The 18,887-nt window shown below is 34.2% G+C and overlaps 1 protein-coding gene across 7 annotated transcripts in view; it reads left to right on the forward strand.

Annotated features, from left to right (window-relative positions):
- Nucleotides 1–7,895: 7,895 nt before the first annotated feature.
- Nucleotides 7,896–18,887, forward strand: part of osy (ABC transporter oskyddad) — a 124,576-nt gene continuing 113,584 nt past the window's right edge. For 2 of the 7 annotated variants that reach the window (XM_014230054.3, XM_014230056.3), the window contains exons 1-2: nt 7,896–8,062; nt 9,979–10,289. The gene's annotated coding sequence lies outside the window, so the exon portion shown is untranslated. Of the gene's footprint in view, nt 8,063–8,255; nt 8,495–9,978; nt 10,290–18,887 lie in introns of those variants that run through there. The other 5 variants (XM_014230055.3, XM_070107771.1, XM_036373238.2 and 2 more) reach the window with 4 other exon arrangements.

The raw sequence follows: 18,887 nt of genomic DNA on the forward strand, positions 1-18,887 counted from the left end.
TCATTCACTTTGCACCGCTTACAGTGCAGAAAGAACACTAAAGCTGTTGGGCGGCAGGCAGCGCCCTTTTAGCTGGGGATTTGCTTGTGGCATGCTTTAGCTAATACTCGTATGCTTTCGCATACAACGGTACATGTGCTGGGCAATAAAATAGTATCGTACGCTATACATTTGTTTGCGATCTCATGTAATAAAAATTGTTTACGACTTTGCGGAACTTCGTGTGCTAAGTTGCATAGCGTAAAGTGAGGTTAAATTTGATCGAAGATTTTGAATGCGCTTCCAAATATTGATACAGATACAGAAATCCGTTTTTTTGAACAACTTACTAAACATTCGCATATTTGCGTGGCTTGAAATACCCAAGAAGGATGCCACCCATCTCGGTTTGTTGGCTTAAAGCTCATATAAAGAAAAAGGCTTGCCCTAGTAGGCTATTTAAGGTCGCCGAGCGTGTCGAGATCTTTCCATTTCAGAGACATATCCCATCCTTTTATCTTCACTGTAATAGATCATTGTTTTAAAAACTTACAATAATTTTACGTTCGTCGCCGAACATTTTAGCTTCATTATTTCTGGAGCTTCTCAAACGCTGCATAGAACCCGATCAATGCAAACGAAATTAAGTCGATAGACAATTAAAATATGGAACAACAATTTTGCAGCAGGTACTGGCATTCGAGACTGAAAATACCAGACTTTTTACTTTGTTAAAGACTTCGTTGACTGCCTTTAAGTTGAGTATATGTTATGTCGAAGAAAACCTTAAATACGCCACTCATAGGCATAACCGACGAAATCAATGCATTAACTGGTGCCACGAAGTGAATGACATATTGCTTTTGTTTTACATTTCAAAATTTAATACTTAAACATTTATTGTTTTTTTCTCACTGTGTATGGTGTGTGTCTGCAATAAATTGATATCATGAGCCTAATTGTAGGCAACGCCACATTAATGTTAAATGTGTCTTTCATAGTTAAAAAAAAAAGAATAGATGATAACTGATATTCGATATAAATAATATTATTTCTAATTAAATGTCATGACCTCGTTATAAAATTTAAAAGACACAAAAAGTTTTTTTTTTTTGATAATGTCAGTATATTTTTTTTGTAAAATTTTAACTATAAACATAAACCAAAAAAAAAAAGCCGCCAACATAAGTGTTTCCATTTCAATGGCCACTGCTTCTATATTTATGCTCCATTTAGAATATTGTGCTGGTCATTGTGCGCGCGCTTTAGTTTTGATAGCTTTGCAACATCGGCGGTTTGATAAGAAGATGCAAGCGTTGCATTCAAAGCATACACACACGTTATTAGCGAATATCATATAATGTGGCGGCTTATGCGAAAGTGAAAAGTGTGGAAAATTGAAAAAAGTCAATTTATAAATATTTACATCCAAGTATTTTAATAAAAATGCAGCAAAAATATTCACATGCGACACACATACTCGCAAACATATAAATATTGGGTAAATAAGAAGCAATATTTTTAAACCTGTTTGTAGTTATGGATTTAGTATATATTTTGGATACTTTGTGCGGAAATGTGTGCGTAAATATGAAGTTACGAGTATTGAAGCTTTAAAATCTATATACGAACTTAAAGAAATCAGTGTATGACTTTTTTATGCTCCACTTTTAACATTTTTATATTTTATACGAAATAAGTATACTTCGTTTTAATGGCATAGAGAAAGTTACTCAGCTGTCTGTGAGTCGCCAAACTTGAGCAAGTAGCGAATCGAACAAGCAACTGATACAAAATACATAAATTGGCACAATCAAATTGAAATAGATTAGTAATTAAACAAATTTAAGAGATATTTACATACTTTCTCGTAATAAATTCAAGTTGATGCTTTCTATTGTAGATTTTTTGAAGAAGAGCACAGAGCTGAACTGGAAAGTGGCGTGTAAAAAACTAACGACTTGAAATTGGCGTAATTAATTAGCTTATGATGCCTAATCTAGGGTTTTTAGGAGAATTTTATCTAAGATTCTCTTCCTCGCCCTAAGCCTTAGGTTGTATATTTCCGTAATCATACGCGTAACTGCAGCATTCATCACCTGTCACGATGTCATACTTGTAGACGTGTTTGCAAGCACCGCTGTCGTATTTTTTAACATTTCTCTCGAGCAATCCACACTAACGTTTTTTGAGCGATTGTCAAATTGTGTGGGATCCAAAGTGAACACATTTTTTTACAGTCATAAGTTCATGCAATATTGAATGTATGCTGGTCCCACAAACGCCTATAGTTGTCTCAATCTGACGATAGGTCACATGACGATCTTGCAATATCACTTTGCGCACAGCATCAATAGTTTCCGGAACAACAACTACTTTTGGACGAAAGTCACGAAATTCGTCGTGATCTACGACCTCGATTGAATTCACCATACCATCGATAAACACTGGTTCTTGATGGAGCTTCATCGCCAAAAATTGAATTGAGTTCGTTGATGCACTAATCCATATCGAAATTTGTAAAAAATAATCGCGTTGAATTCTATTTTCGGGCTGAGATGAATATTTTAAGTTACTGTAAGCTACACAAATTGCGCTCTTATGTCGAAACGTACTGAGTATGTCTAACATCAAAAATGTCAAACTTAACTTTAAAGTTGTGCGTTGCCGGATTGCAATACTAGGGTTGCAAATTTAGAAATATAAAAGGCAACCCATGTATATGCATATGAGTACAATGGATGCTTATTGAGAACGAAAACAATGGTAGGAAAACAAAAATCATAAAGGCATCAACAGCTTATCTCGAAGCATGCTATGTAAGTGAGGTTGGCGGGTTAAGCACGCGGCTGCATTCTAGTGAAAATTTCTGTGCACATATGCAAACTTATACAAATGCTACTGCATACATGCATGTCACTACTACTGTGTAAAAATGTATATGTGTGCATGTGTTTGCTGGCTTATAACATGAAAAGTGAAATTCATTATTAGAAAAGTTGCACATTTTTTTTTCGTTTAAGTTAAATAAATAAATTCTCACTTGCGGTTTCTTTTTAATTCGTTCGTTCTCTTTTACGTTCTTCTTGTATGCCTTTTTGTTGTTATTCTTTCGCTTAAGCACAAATGACCTACTTTCAATGCAGAACAGGGACAAACACACCGACTTCCATGCATCCATCCATACACATACATACAGCTGATTCTCCGTTATAACTGCAACATTTATTCGAATAACTCTGCGGCGCGGCGGCTACTTGCAGTTTGGGTTCGCCTCCTGTGCGCTCCCAATTTTGCCGAGCGCATTTGGCTGGCATACGCGTGCAGCTGGAAAATTTCTATTGTCGCTAAAATCTGTGATTTTGCCGCTTTGTTGCTGTAGTCATTGTTGTTGTCGTTGCAATGTGTTTTTTGTTTTTTTTTTTAGCATACAACAAAAACCCTCACGTTCGCACAAAATTGCAATAAGCGAGTTCTTTTGTTATTTATAGCTGATTTTAATATAAATGTTATGCCAGTTATTTATTGTACTTGTATGTCTCTCTGTGTGCGTATGTGTGTGTATTTGTTGTGCGCTGAGCGATTGCGTTAACATAACTTCGAGCATCTTATACCGCTATTCAAGCTCTTTGTTGTTGGTGCGAAGGATTGGTGAGTGTCAAGGTGAGTTTTACGGCTGAGGTATGCTTATGTGTTTGTTTGTGTTCACATACATACATATATAGAAGTGCTGTTAGTCAATTTGTTTCTCTGTAAGTTGATCCGCTTAAGGTGTATATAAAAACTTATAGAAAAAGCTATTGCAAACTTGTCCATTTGCTGTGGTGTTCATAATTTTACTATAGTGAGGATTTAAACAAAAAAATAAAAACAAGGCTGCATTGAAGCTACAATACCCTTCACAAATACAAAATTTTCCAAAAGAATACAAGAGCTTGCTACCGATCGTTCAGTTTGTATGTCTGCTATATGCTGTAGTGATTCGATCCATGGAGATTGCATTTTTACCTTAAGCAACAATACAAGCCAAATCTTGTAAAAATATCTCGTCAAATGAAAAAGATTTCCATACAAGCATTTGCATATAAAATTTATAAGGTCTCCGAAGTTTCCTTTTGAGTGTTACAAACTTCGTGGCAAACTTTATATACCCTGTTTAGGGTATAATTATTTCCTTCTGCAACAGAACTCATACACGCTACTCGAATTTGATTTCTTTGTAGTATCGACATAATACAATCTCTTTCTTCACTCTAAAATAACATGCAGGATTATTTTAAACAAGTAACAATGTTAACTTCTGCTGCACCGAAGCTTTAGCACCTTTGAAAGATGCATTTCTTATAGCAAAAAAGGTAAAACAGCTAAACTAATTGTGATACCAAAGAAAGATAAGGACAGAGATAACTTAAAAACCTTCGGCCAATTAGTCTGCTACCAAATATTAGTAAAGTTTTTGAAGTTTCTGTTTATATAAATATAAATATAGTTACTAAAACCAATAACTTAATAAGCCCTAAGCAATTCGGGTTCAAATACAGGTATTCGACTATACATGCCATTAATCTTCTCGTCTCCGAAATAAACTGGAAGGTGCATGCTTCATTGACCCCTGAGAAAGCATCGAGTATGGATCGAAGAGTTAATATGTAAGCTCATCAGCTATAAATTCCCTCTCCATGTGATTACACTTATTTATAACATGATATCCGGCAAAAAATTTTCAGTACATATAAATAATAAAACGCAGTCGCCAATTTTACGTAGTAAACGGTCTGGAACAAGGGACAGTAAATGCTCCAATTCTGTTTAATCTTTTCATCCTCGACTTAGTACAAAAAATGGACAACATTGTAGCCTTCGCTGACGACATTGTCATTTACAACTCCGACATAACGTTAATAAATGTAACTCAAGCGTTAAAAAAAAAACTGGCAGGAGTTTAATATAAAATCCAGTGTAGCAAATAGCCAAATACAGCGTAAGGAGAGAATCAAATATCTTGGTATTCACCTCGATAAGTTTTTATATTTTAATGATCATATCAACCTACAAATCTTAAAAACAAATAGAGCCCTTTATACTTATAAAAAAATGTTTTCCTCAAAACTGCTATATAACAGGCTAAAAACTATTGTGTATCAAACACTAGTAAGACTTAATACTTTCATATGGATGTTCAATTTGGTTTAATATCTCTCCTTCATATATGACTTACAAAATTCGAGAGCATAATAATCCGATCATGCAAAAGTTCCAATAATGGATTGTCACATCACATATCTAATTAGAAAGCATATAAGTCGCAGCCTATATGATGACAATAACACTTTAATAAGACCACCTTTTTACGAAAGTGATGACTACTTTGCATTAGCTATTGCAAACGGATTTGCACCACCAGAATCCTTTCTCTACTTGGACAAAAATAGTTTCATCCAAAATGAAGACAACATCCTAATAATCTATCACATATTTAGAAGAGCCAACAACAAAGTAGTCACTTCGAAAATACTCGCTGCTGAAAACAGACGTTTCGACACATACATTTTGTTTAGAGGCAAAACTGAAAACACATTGATGAAGCAGAACTGCTGGTCGCTATTAAATGATAATGAAAACTAGTTCACTCCCTGACACATCTGGTCTGATTTCTTGTTCTTCTTTTAATCATCTTATATTATAAATTCACGTATGCATCTTTTTTTTACCTTTTCCTTGCAAACAAATACAAGTATATACTATATATCTACTAAGCTAAGTTATACATAATATTATTAGTTAATGAAATGTTACTAATTATTGATAGTGGAGTACTCGAGAGCTCGTCTAGAGACACTGTACGTATATACCTATTATCGTTTTACTATTGTTTATTGTAGTAATTAAGTTTATTAATTTTTATCAAATAAACAAAAAAAATATAAAAAAAATTAAAATAAAAAAGGGTATAATCGTCTCTATTTAATCGGCCAATTTGTGAAAGCTGTATGCTATTGTCGTCCGCTCTCAACAATTTCTTCGGAGATTAGAATATTGACCTCGCTAATAATTCATGCAAAATTTTTTGAAGATAACGTGTCAAATAAAAAAATTGAACAGCAAGTATGGCAGCTCTATGCTATAATCTTTCGATCTAAACAGTTTGTTTAGAGATTGTAGCGTTTCTTTGTTTAATGATCCGTGCCAAATTTCGTGAACATATCTTATTAAACCAAAAAGTTTTCTATACAAAAACTTGAATTCGATCATTCAGTTTGTACGGCAGCTATAAGCTATACCCTGCACACGCAGAATTAAGTCCCCATGTTTCCTAACAGGGATCGCATCGCTTCACTAGCTCCTCGCAGTATATTAGAGTTTATATATATGCTGGGGCTAGATGAGTCGTTGTGACTTAGAGGAGGGCACAGTAGACCATACATAGGTCACGGTGCATACCTCTATCCATATCTATATGCTATAATGGTCTGATATCGATGGTTCCGACAAATGAGCAGCTTTTTGGAGAGAAAAGAAAGTGTGTAAAGTTTGAGGGACCAATTCGTTTATACACAGACAGACAGACAGGCGTGGCTTGACTTGACGTTGACTCAGCTTGGTTATACCTAAGATCTTCGATGTTTTCTTTCTTATTCAGAGTATACAAATATAATATATGCCAGAGTATAATCTGAAACGCGTTTAATTGGTTTTTAAAAACTCTCGACTTCAGCGCTCTCTATAGAATATACTTTTTTGGAATATCTTTAAATGATCGATTATGTTTCAACTATTAATAAGTTAGTTAGATCGGTTGGTCATACATATGTCCTTGTTGTCCTCAAGCACTGAAAGTAATAAATACTTATTGCGCCCATAAATATCAATCTTTTGTTGTCTGCAATGATAAGCCATGCTTTTTTGAAAGTGTTGTAATTTGAATGCTCTGATGAGCATTGCTGACTTCTACAAACTGATCAGTACGGAACTGAACCAATTGTCGTTATAATAGAAAGACATTAAATATTACACATCAACCGGGCGACATCGGGAAATATTTTGCATATAAGTGTGTTTTGAGGTAAAGGCAATTTCTCGTTATTTTTCAGACCAAGAACTCATCAATTTAAGTGGTTTTGAGCACACAGTTCTATGATAATGAGCAGGAATAGACCAACGACGTTAAGAACATCACTACTCAGACAATTACTCAGATTCACAGTTAGTTGTAATTTATGAAATTTGAAGTACTAAATTCCACGTTACACTAGCATCCCCCTTGAATTGTTGATTTTTCGTATAAAAGAAAAGTAGTTGCATGCCACGACTGTGATTAAAAAAAAATTTATGACCACATGCTAATATATATACATACATCTGGCCTTTATATAAGTCTGCTCTTTCACCAATCAAGCTTGAAATTTCGTAGCATGTGGTGCACTCGTTGAATTGAAGTTGCGCTTAAGCGAAGACTGCAACCACGCGCGCACAACAAATATTTGTATTCAAGTTTCAAACCAAAGCGAGAGCTTTGAATGCCAAAACGCTATACGACGATCGCCAGTTGTCTACAAGAACAATTTAAAAAGCTGCTGTTTTCATTTACGATAGTGTACTATAGAATCAAACTGGTTTTGAGAGCAGCGTCAAGAAAAGCACTTTGCTGGGGCGACGATGCCACCGCTTTAGGATAGTTGAATGCGATCTTTTGTTTTCAACACGCTTGCTGGTATTAGTGTAGACCGAGCACATGCATGCGGCTAAGCAGCTTATTAGCCAAGAAAATATAAAAGATCGCGGCTTACATGGGCGACGCAAATTACGCTGAAAGTGAGAGAAGCAGAAAACAAAAAACCAACAATAGCAATGCGATCAGCGTCGCTGCTTTTGGAACTGGCCAAGTTAGTAAGTTGTGCTCAGCTCAGCGTTCAAACGTTACGATCAGTCTGCGATTGAACAGCGGTTCAGAAACAACGCGCGTTTTCCAACTAAATTCGGCAAAAAGCGACGGTGCAAGTGCAAAGTAATCGAAATTGCATGAGGAAAATTTTTATGAATTTGACTTTATTCTTATTTTTGTTTTTGCTACGGCAAACAAGTGGTGAGTGGCAAGTGTATGCAATTTATTGCAACAATTCATAGCTGGCAAAGTTTGGCGCAACACGCTGCCCATAACGGCATTTATATTTCGCTATTGCTAACAAGCTGACGCATTTTTCACTTCATTTCATGCTTCTGGGTGTTTACCAACCATACATACACACACACATATATATATATATATATACAATTAGATTGTGTGCAAAGGTTTATGTATGTGTACTCAGTTTGTTGATGCCACTATTATTGCAACATTTTGAAAACAAGTCGGACGTGTTTATTCGCTGATAGAATTCTTAAAGCCAACAGTGCGCATATATGCTAACAAACATACTTAGAAGCACCTGCTGACATACACATGTTTGTATGTTTATACATTTACCATAAGCTCAAGTAAGCGTGATTTCGTGCAATATAGAGAGTTCATTTAAAGGTAAAAATATAAAAAAAAATTAAAATTTGAAGGAAAAATTTAAAACAGCAACCACCAAAAAAAAAAATTGAAATTAGAAACTTATATATCATGGTATTATAAGACCAAGATTCGGAGAAACAAAAACAATTACAAAAAAAATAATAATTAATTTAAAAAAAAAATTCTATATATTGTTAAAATTAAATTTCGTTTAAGAGCAAAGTAAATACTTCGTATATATGTGTTAACAATCGAAAAATACAAAGAATTTAGTGGAAAAAATTAAAAAATTAATTAATGTCCGAAAAAAAAATAATTTAATTAAAATTTTGAATTCCTTAACTTTACATTTGTTTACAGTTCTTATTTAAAAAATTTTGAAAGAAAGAATCGCTAAGACTGAATATCAATATTTCATGAGAACTACAAAAATATAAAAATGCCAAAATATAAAAATAAACAAGAAAAAACGTTGACTTCGGTTGCACCGAAGCTATAATACCCTATACAAATGCACAAGATTCCAAAAGAACAAAATAACCTTATTCCAATCGTTCAGTTTGTTTGGCAGCTATATGATATAGTAATCCGAACTGAACAATTTCTTCGAAAATTGTATTATTGCCATAGAAAATAAGCCATGTAAAATTTCATGAAGATGCCTCCTCAAATAAAAAAGTTTGCCATGCAAGCACTTGATTGCGATCGTTCAGTTTGTATGGCAGCTTATGATATAGTGGACCAACATCGGCAAATGAGCAGCTTCTAGAAAAGAAAAGAACATGTGCAAAATTTCAGATCGATAACTTAGACGGACGGACAGACGAGCATGGCTAAATCGACTCTGCTTGTCATGTTGATCATTTTTTATATATATTTATACATACATTTTATTGGGTCTCTGACGTTTCCTTCTGGGTGTTAAACATTTCGTGGTAAACTTAATATACCCTGCTCAGTGTATAAAAATATAAACATTTATGCTTTTATAAACACAAATTTAATTTTTATTCAGAAAAAAGCTGAAGTTTAAAAAAAGTTAAAAAAAAAATTTAGATGCACATACATATAATATTATATATACATATGTGAGGTTTTCAAATAAAATTTAATTAGCATTTAGCCGTCTTAAAAGTATTAAATTAAAAAAAAAAACTAATGTTTTCAGAAAATAAAAAAAACATTTAGTACAATTTGAAGTTAAAAAATTCTAAAGCTATTAAAAACGAAATATAATATGAAAAATGTTAAATTAAAAACAAAAAAATTATATCAACTATACAAATTTTCGAGAAGAAAATTATTTTATTTGCAAATTAAAAAAAGTTTATTTGAAATAATTTAGAAAAGACTTAAACTGAAAAGTAAGAAAACTAATATTTAAATTCATAATTATTTGTAATATTTGTTGTTAATAAAAAAATCATAGTATAACTATATTATAAAAATTTTCTAAAACAGAAAATAACAACAACATTTATAAATATAATATTTCATTTTAGATTATAAGCAACAACACTAAACACTAGTCATACATATACTACGTGAAGTATCAACTATTTGTGTTGCAAAAAATAATTAATATACTACGGCCACGCAACGCTTTTTTCAAATTCTCAGCACTTTTCGCTTTGACTTTTAATTCTGCAAAAGCAGCATTCTGCGTCTACATACATATATACGTAATAATTGTTGTGTGTTGCAAAGTGTAAGGTAGGAAGTGTGGCGTAAAAATTGAAAGTTAACTGTTCGTAATCCGAAACTGAAACCGTAGAAGAGTGACTGGCTGTTCTTCCATGCCGTAAAGCCACAGGTAAGTTTAAGCGTTTTGCAATTAATGTGTAGATATAATTTAAAATATAATATACATATTTGCATGCACACATAAACACACACATACACATGCACAATTACAGCTCGCTTTGTGCGTTTGCGCTTCGTGCTTGCGTGCGCTTCTGTCGCCGCCTTAATAAACGCGTTGTAGCCCACAACAAAAGCCTACACATTCACATGTGCATATATATACATATGCATGTAAGTATGTATGTATGTATGTAGGAGCGTTCGAACATTTATCTCATTGTCGCTGCGAATGGAAAGCATTTCAAGGTCAAGACGAAACATCATGCGACGAGATATGGAGATATTGGGATTTTTTCCGCAACTTTTATGTTTTTGCCTTTTTTACGGTTTTTTTTTTTCGTATATATACCATTTGTGTACTAAGTGTGCGAAATGTTTAGCGTTGCGTTGACTGCATATGGCAAGCTAGTATTTAAAAAACTTAAGCTACAGTAAAGCGTACGCAAACACACACACATACGCATATGTATGCATACATATATTTATATACTTGTATATACATACATATGTATACAGCGCACTACTTAATTTTTAACGCTTCCATTGAACTGATTCATGGATATTTCACAATCAGCAGCGTTCGCAGGCAGAGTGCTCACAATTAGGCAGATGAGCTTGTTTTAAATTATATGTATATACGTATGTATATGTGTGTGCTAAATTTTAAGAGTTAGGTTAGGTCAGTCACACGCTTGCAAAAATAAAGAAATTGATATTTACCTTACCTACATACATACTTCACAGGTGAATTGTAGGGTGGTGCGAAAATATGAAATACACCCTACTACCGAGTTTGTTTTTTTGTAGATATTCATATAAAAACGAGAAAAAATTGTTAACTATACCGGAGCTATAATACCCTTCACATATGCATTTTTTATAGCATAATAAGGTATAAAAAGATCTTCATTGTGATTCGATCGGTCAGTTTGTATGGCAGCTATATGCTATAGCGATCCAATCTGAACACATTTTTCGGAGTTTAACCCACTGTCTTAAGCAATACCTCATGCCAAATTAAAAAAAAGGTTATATGCAAATTTATGTGAAAATTTCGAATAACTGCGTTCGTAGTTTTTTCTTTTTATATTTTAAAAATTTTTTCTTTTACAAAAAACTAAACTACAGAAAAAAATTCTACTCCACTGGGGTATCTGAGAAATGGTGAGTCGGATAGTGAGCAGCGAGGAGTCGTTTATGCTACTCCTGGATACCCATTTTCCGTTGAACAGCTCCACTGAAGAATTGTCACTGGGGGAGCTTGAACCTTTTGGATGAACGTCACCTTACCTGGGCGCTGAAATCATTGTAACTATTAAAGTCCCCGTGTTTTGATAACGTGATACCGGCGCAATTGCAGCGTACGGTCAAGGTATTAGATTAGACCATGTTCCGAAGGCTTGGAGACTGGTTAAGGTTACGTTTATACTGAAGGCCGAAAAAAGCTCCTACGTTGGTGCAAATTATTCCAAGAGCAGAATATTGAGGGTAAACTGTTAAGGGCCCCAAGCATGCCAATATTAAAGCCAGGTCGATCGACACTGCTTTGCATGATGTAGATTTAGGGCTAGAATTTGCTGTAGGCACCTTTCTCGACATCGAGTTAAAGCCCTAAAAGTTTGGTGTGAAATCGAACCATAAGCATCTTATATATAGTCTTCTTTGGGACAGAATGGACGTGGCAGAGTGGGCTAATGCTAAGAATTTCCGAAAGGTTGATAGGGAAACCCCGCGGGAGGAATACATTTTTCACTGCTTTAGATCTTGGTGGTTAACGACCTCTTAAAGAACTCGAAGACCGAGGGTGTTGGGTGATAACCTACGCTAATCGAAGGGTACCTCAACGTGGTATCCAACTGGGCAAATAGAATCGGCCTAGCAGTCAACCAAAGTAAAACTGTAATAGTTTTATTTAATAGGATGTATAAAATCCCAAACGTGCCTATTCCCTCTTTCGATGGTTCACGTCTTCAACCTGTTGATAAGGTGATATACCTATTATTTATTCTTGATAGAAATCTTTATTGGAGGCTAAATATTGAGGAGAGAGCTAAAAAAGCATTGATTGCCTTATATTGCTGCAGAGGAGCTATAGGGCAAATAAGGGGACTCTCATCAAAGGTCGTGTTTTGGCTCTATGAAACCGTAGTCAAGCCAATATTGTTCTATGGTATATTTGTCTGGTGAAGTGCGCTCGGAAAACCTACACTTGCTAAAAACTTGAGCGTGTCCAAAGAGCGGCTCTCATCGGCATCTCCGATGCGCTACGGACTACTGCAATAATAGCGCTAGGGGTCCGAACAAGGACATGCCGACGCTCTCCGTTTATCTTAGCCTTAGGCTACCGAACTACGTAGTGATTTCAGGCAAAAGTGGCTGCTATCAAGGTGACGGTAGACCTACTGCTACGAAATGTAGCCTCTTTCAGGGAGGTGAGCAATCACTCCGTCAACAGAGCGGCAATACTAGCGCTGAGCGCGCTAACCGTACGCTTAAGGCTAGACAAGAAGAGTGTGTCCTCACTAGAAATAGCATCAAGCTATAAGCTATATATAGCCTAACCTAACCTTAACTGTTTATGTCCCGAATAAACTGTAATTTTTTTGATTTAAAATACTTATTTTTTTTTCATATTTTGATTTAATATCAGAACAGAACCCTTGTTTTCAATTTAAAGTTGCTTACATAAAGTGGACTTTTACTTCGTTGAAATCTGCACTTTCTGATGATGTAAAAAATATACACAACTTTACTAGGGTAATTTTTCCCAGAAAATGCGAAAAACGACCGCACTAAGAAAATCAAAGCTGCTTTTGTATTTAATTTACTTGCTAACATCTTTGAATGAAATCTTTGATTGAATTCTTAAAATCAAGCAACCAATTAAATATAATTCAACCATAAAATATATTCTTAGAAGTTCTTGTCAAGGCAATTAAAGTCGTCCGAGTAAAAAATATATGCTTATCTAGCAGTTTTAAAGAGACCCTTTTATTATCAAAAAAAAATTTTTTGTATCAGAAAATTGGAAAATAAATTAAAAATATTAAAATTAGTAGTATTTTTATGTACCATTCAAGATTGAAACTGCTATAATATCAATAATACAATATGTATTAAGCTGGATCGAAAAAAAATATTCTTAGACACTTCTACGAAAAACTCCACAAGTATGAGCATCTTAATTATAAAAGGAACTTTCTCTGGCTAACAGTTTTTTTTGTTATCAGATAAAGAATTAATACCTCGCTTCCAATTACTTGAAAAAGGAAAACTTCGGAGACCCTAAATGAGCAGGGTGACGAGCTGGATCGATTTAGCCATGTCGATCTGTCTGCCCGTCTGCCTATATATACGCGAACTAGTCGCTCAGGTTTTGAGTTATCGAACTGTAATTTTGCACACGTCTTTTTCCCTCCAAGAAAGTAGTAGTAGTGCTCATTTGTTGAAACCGCCGATATCGAACCACTATAACATATCGCTGCCATACAAACTGAACAATCAAAAATCAAGTCCGTGATGAAATTTTTATATATGATGAGATATCTTCACGAAATTTAATATTATTCAAATCTACTGTTCCGATATATACGCGTAGCTGTCTTATATAGTATACATATGTCATAATCCGATTTGAAATTTTTTTGCCTATATCAAACAATGCGGTTCAATTATGTCAGAATTGTACTGTCAATGCAGTGGCGGATCCAAAATTTCTTTCTTTCCAACATATTTTTAACATTCTTGTTACTACGTATATTCATCTGAATTGTATTTAATATTTGAATATCTCGTAAAATAAATAATTTTTGACGAACTGCACTGTTACTTCCCCTGAATTATATATTTCTGCAATATTTTATTATTACTGAACTATTATACACTGATCCGCCACTGCTTCAATGGTGGACTAGACTAGATTTTTCAATAATTTTAGTTTTTGCTTGACCTGTGATTTGAACCCATGAGTCATAGTGTGGTAGTGCCAAACAAACATCGCTAATTAGAAGCAGATTCTACTGCATACTCTGCCTCATCTGGACATTTACAGCGAAGCTTTTATAATCAATAACAGTACCGCGTTGTTTAGAAGTCTGAGAATTTATAAAATTTTGTATATAGAATTTTTTTATGCAACAAATAGATATGCATACAAATGGTACACATAATCAAATCAGTCACTGGAATTGCTCTGGAGTATTTCAATTCAAGAGCAGTTACGTTCGCTGCGCACAGCTAAGCATTTTTAAGCGAAAAACTCAACAATTTCAATATGCTAAATATGCAGTTACACACATACTTAATTACATACATACATACATAAATAAGTTTTACTTTCAAAAGTTCACAATACACGTGTATTACTTGCAATGTGCCGCGCGAGTATGTGACGCCTGGGGCAGGCACTCAAGTGGCGCAAACGTCAAAAAAATAGCAAGAACAAATCACTTTCATTTAGTTACATATGTACAATAATAGTATATACATGTATATAGTATATTGCATAGAATATTTTATTTGAAATTCGTAAATTTGCACATAAAACTATTTCCATGTGCGCGCCGCGCTCTGACTGGACAAAAAAATTACACCTCAATAACGCTGAATGCCGCTGACAAAAAGCACAAAAAAGCATATGTAAATACACACAAACAAAAAGCAAAAACAAGCAACAACAACATGGCCTAAAGGCTGCTGGCAGCCAGCTGCTAGTCGACGGCTCGCCGAAACATTGAAAAATTCTGGCGAAAAGACCCTGAAGACACATTTGCACGTTTAAATTTCGCATAATGGCGTTTTTTCACAACAGCCACACATACGCGCACACTCATACACTGAAATACTCATGCAGACAGCCAGATCGACAAATGCATGTCTTTTTATGCGCACAATTATCTAAAGTGTGCACAAATTTTGCAAGTACATCTTAGATTTGGTTTGAGAATCAGCGTTTATGTTTCGACATAAAAATATATATATTCCTGTACTCATATATGTACATACATATGCATGTGTGCATGTCATCATGTAGATGTATTTTAAGATAAATATTTGCTAAATTTGTACGAGAATTTTTGCCAATTGTCAAAGGGTCGCTTGGAAGCGACTGAGCAATTTATGATGAATGGTTTGCAAATAGAAATACTTAAGACCATCAAAACCATTTAAACAAATAAAGGTGTGTTAGACACGTGTGAAGCCAACCGTTAACAGCTTATTCTCGCAAATATTTATTTTTTTTTGTTTGTTTGTATTTTCTGTCATTAACTTTAATAGCTAATTGAAGGTCGGCACTCTCAGAAGGCTTTTTCGCTCATCGGTTACTGTTAGGGGCCGAAATCTTAACAGACTGTTCGCTAGATCTCGGTAATTCAGATCACCTTAAAAACAGCAGTCGACTGACGTAAACCGACCGAAACCTCAAGTGTCGGTAAAGTGACTAACTGTTATCGTGGTGGTAATTGATAATACGATTACTGATTTAAAAATTTTAAAAATTAACTTTCGCAAGGTATGTGTGATACAGATCGCCACCACGCTGAAACCACTGATCTTACAAATCACCATTAGTTGCAAGCGCCTTTTTTATAGTAGTCCGATTTGAACAATTTCTTCGAAGTACCACGTTCTTACTTCGAACAACAGTTTATGACCAACTTCGTGAAGATATAGCGTCACATTAAAAAGTTTTCCTTACAAGGATTTAATTGTGAACGTTCAGTTTGTATGACAGCTATATCCTATAGTAGTCCGAAATCGGCGCTTCCGACAAAAAAGCAGCTTCTTGGTAAAAAATGGAATGAGATTTCCTTCTGTGTGTTATAAATTTCTTAGCAAACATTGTCCAGTTCAGAGTATAAAAACAAACTGTGTCCATGGTTCTGTGATTCCAAAACTGATACCCAATTTTAACTATCTGCATTAGATCCTCGACCCTTTGATTCTTCTCTGTTCTCTGCTTTCTCTCAAACATTTCAGCCAGGATATTCTCTGTTCCCACACATTTCGGCCAGATTATTCGCCCACTTCGTTTAGTGGTTAGAGTTACGTACTAAAATCGCTTACCTGTTTGAAGTCAGTTTAAAACTAGTTGGGTCCCTCATATCAAGGCACATAATACAAATCGGTATAGAAGCTCTATGAAGTATCTGAAAGGAACTTTGAATTTACTCTTCAAAACAGTTTTTATGATCTCCAAATAGTCTCTGTTGTCGAGAAAACTCTCAAATGATTCGAAGAAAATCTCTCTAAGTGCAAATTTCAGCTATTTGGAGAAACCCAAAGCATAATATTAAAGTATAGAATTACACCCCTTAAAGGCAGACGGACGGAGCCGAGATATTTTCTTTGACTCCTCACTAAACTTAGGGTTCGAAATAAGTGTTTTGAATCGGTACAAATTTTATTGGCACTTAGGAACACCGAAGAAAGAAAAAAACTCAATAAGTAATAAATTAGTTTTTATTAAGAACAGAATAGGTAATATGAAAATATTTAACACAATACTACATATGATGAGTAACAGTCAAAGATTCCGTTCATTTTTGGAGCATTTTAGATTTGTAAAAGCTTTAAAAGCTCTGCCATACACTAGAAGTAATGGTTTCCTGGATAATTCCACAATCGAGAGCGATTATCCGAAGGCGCTTACACGAATTGCTTCGAAATGGTAATTTCTAAGAAATGGCTATGAAATAAAATAAAAATATTATAATTTTGAAATTATTAAATTTCCAGAGAGATCCACCGTGGCTCAACAGGTTCTGCAATATATAGAGACATAAACAAAAAATCAAGGTGAAGACCGCTGAATTGTCGGCCCCGTATGAACGGGATTTAATGATAACTACTTGTTTTTTTTTATTTAAACAGTTTTATTTCAAGTCACTGACACTACACCCTCTGTATATATGCTTATCGCGTTAATATTGCTCCCAGCACAACAATATTAATTCATTAAATTTCAATGACCTTTTTCTCTTCTCTGCTAAATCCGTGCCAAATATTGTGCAAAGTGAGTGGTGTGATAAAGATGCGAATCAATAAGCAATAGGCAATCTAAAAATGTGTGTTAGAATGTATGTATAAGTTCGTATTAGATACAGTTTATGCGTCAGCAGCTGGAGCTGGTATATAAATAATTGATTTTCGTCAAGTTTGCCTTTGATTTTTGGACAATGAATTTGAAAGCAAAAACTTTTGCTTAGTGACAGATTATAAGTTGAGAGTTTACTTCGCTACGCATTAATTAAAAATGACAACGTAAATATAAATTTTTTTTTGATGAATTTGAATTTTTGGTCCAACGAATGCTGCGTTTAACTATTTTTAATTCTCTAGAAAGTAATTGAAAACTAGGCCTATAGAAAAGAGACTAACATATCAAATAGAATAGACAGCGAAAGTAGGCAACTCATACTGACCGAGATTATACTAAGCTTTACTCTTTAAAGGCTGCACGGTTCCACGTGCATAATATAATATATGAACCCAAAGTCCATGAGGTGAGAGATGAACACTTTGGGTAGAACTGCATAGCAAGTTTTCCAGTCATTTTGACATTCAGCTAACATTCCCTCAAGCTTAAAAGTATAGCGTCTGTCAAGAATTACATTTTTAACACGATGCCTTTCAGAAAACCAAATCAAAAACATTTAAATTTGAAGAATATAAGTTAAATGTGTGAAACTTTATCTGCAGAATAATGAGAGTCTTTCATTGTAGGTTTCCAAAGTTCCGCCTCTCTCAGAGTAAACAAAAAACTCGTAAAAAATACTTTTGTTCACTTAACAGTGAAATACTAGGAGAGTTTGCCGTTAACCAATTTGAAGTATGTACTCTATCACAGTTATTTCAATGCTTTGCTTTGCTTTTATAACGGCATTGTTGTTTTTTATAATTTCTAAGTTTTTATTTGCTAAGCTTGTTGTTGTTCTGTTGCCTTTTTTATGACTAATATTCTATCGTTCAACTTTATGCCGAGTCAGCGGAAGTCAGCAAATTTTAAGTGGTCGATCGAGTTTAAACAGAACACTCATAGAACGTGAAGAAAATGAGAAAGCTTATCAATTCTCAAAGTTTGTTTGTTTGGTTATATTTACATTTATTCATTTTATTTCTGCGGCTTTCGCTGAGTTGTGTGTGACTGTTTGCGTGGTCATCGTGAATATTAAGCATAAAAAAGATCGACTTCGAAAAATTTGATGTCTTTAAAGTTACTTCTCTTTTTGATGAGAAAAATGTAAAAAATATATTTATTTTTAATTTCTGTCTATCTTTTATATAAAATATATATATATTTGCGTCTAAGTTTTCTAAAATTCAGTTTGGTTTAATTACCAAATATTATAAAAATTGTCTATCGGTCAATTAATTTTTTTCTGAAATTCTATTTCGAATTTTCATATTCTTTGTTAAGACTTGGAGGAAAAATCGTAGGTAAAATGTTATAGTGTTCGACTTATTATTTGACAAAAAGTTATAATATATATTATTACATATGCCTATGTGTAGATTTACTAAAATTCTTCCTCTCTTTCTCTCTATC

The sequence above is a fragment of the Bactrocera oleae genome, chromosome 2 (assembly GCF_042242935.1).
Source record: "Bactrocera oleae isolate idBacOlea1 chromosome 2, idBacOlea1, whole genome shotgun sequence".
Taxonomy (NCBI): Eukaryota; Metazoa; Arthropoda; class Insecta; order Diptera; family Tephritidae; genus Bactrocera; species Bactrocera oleae.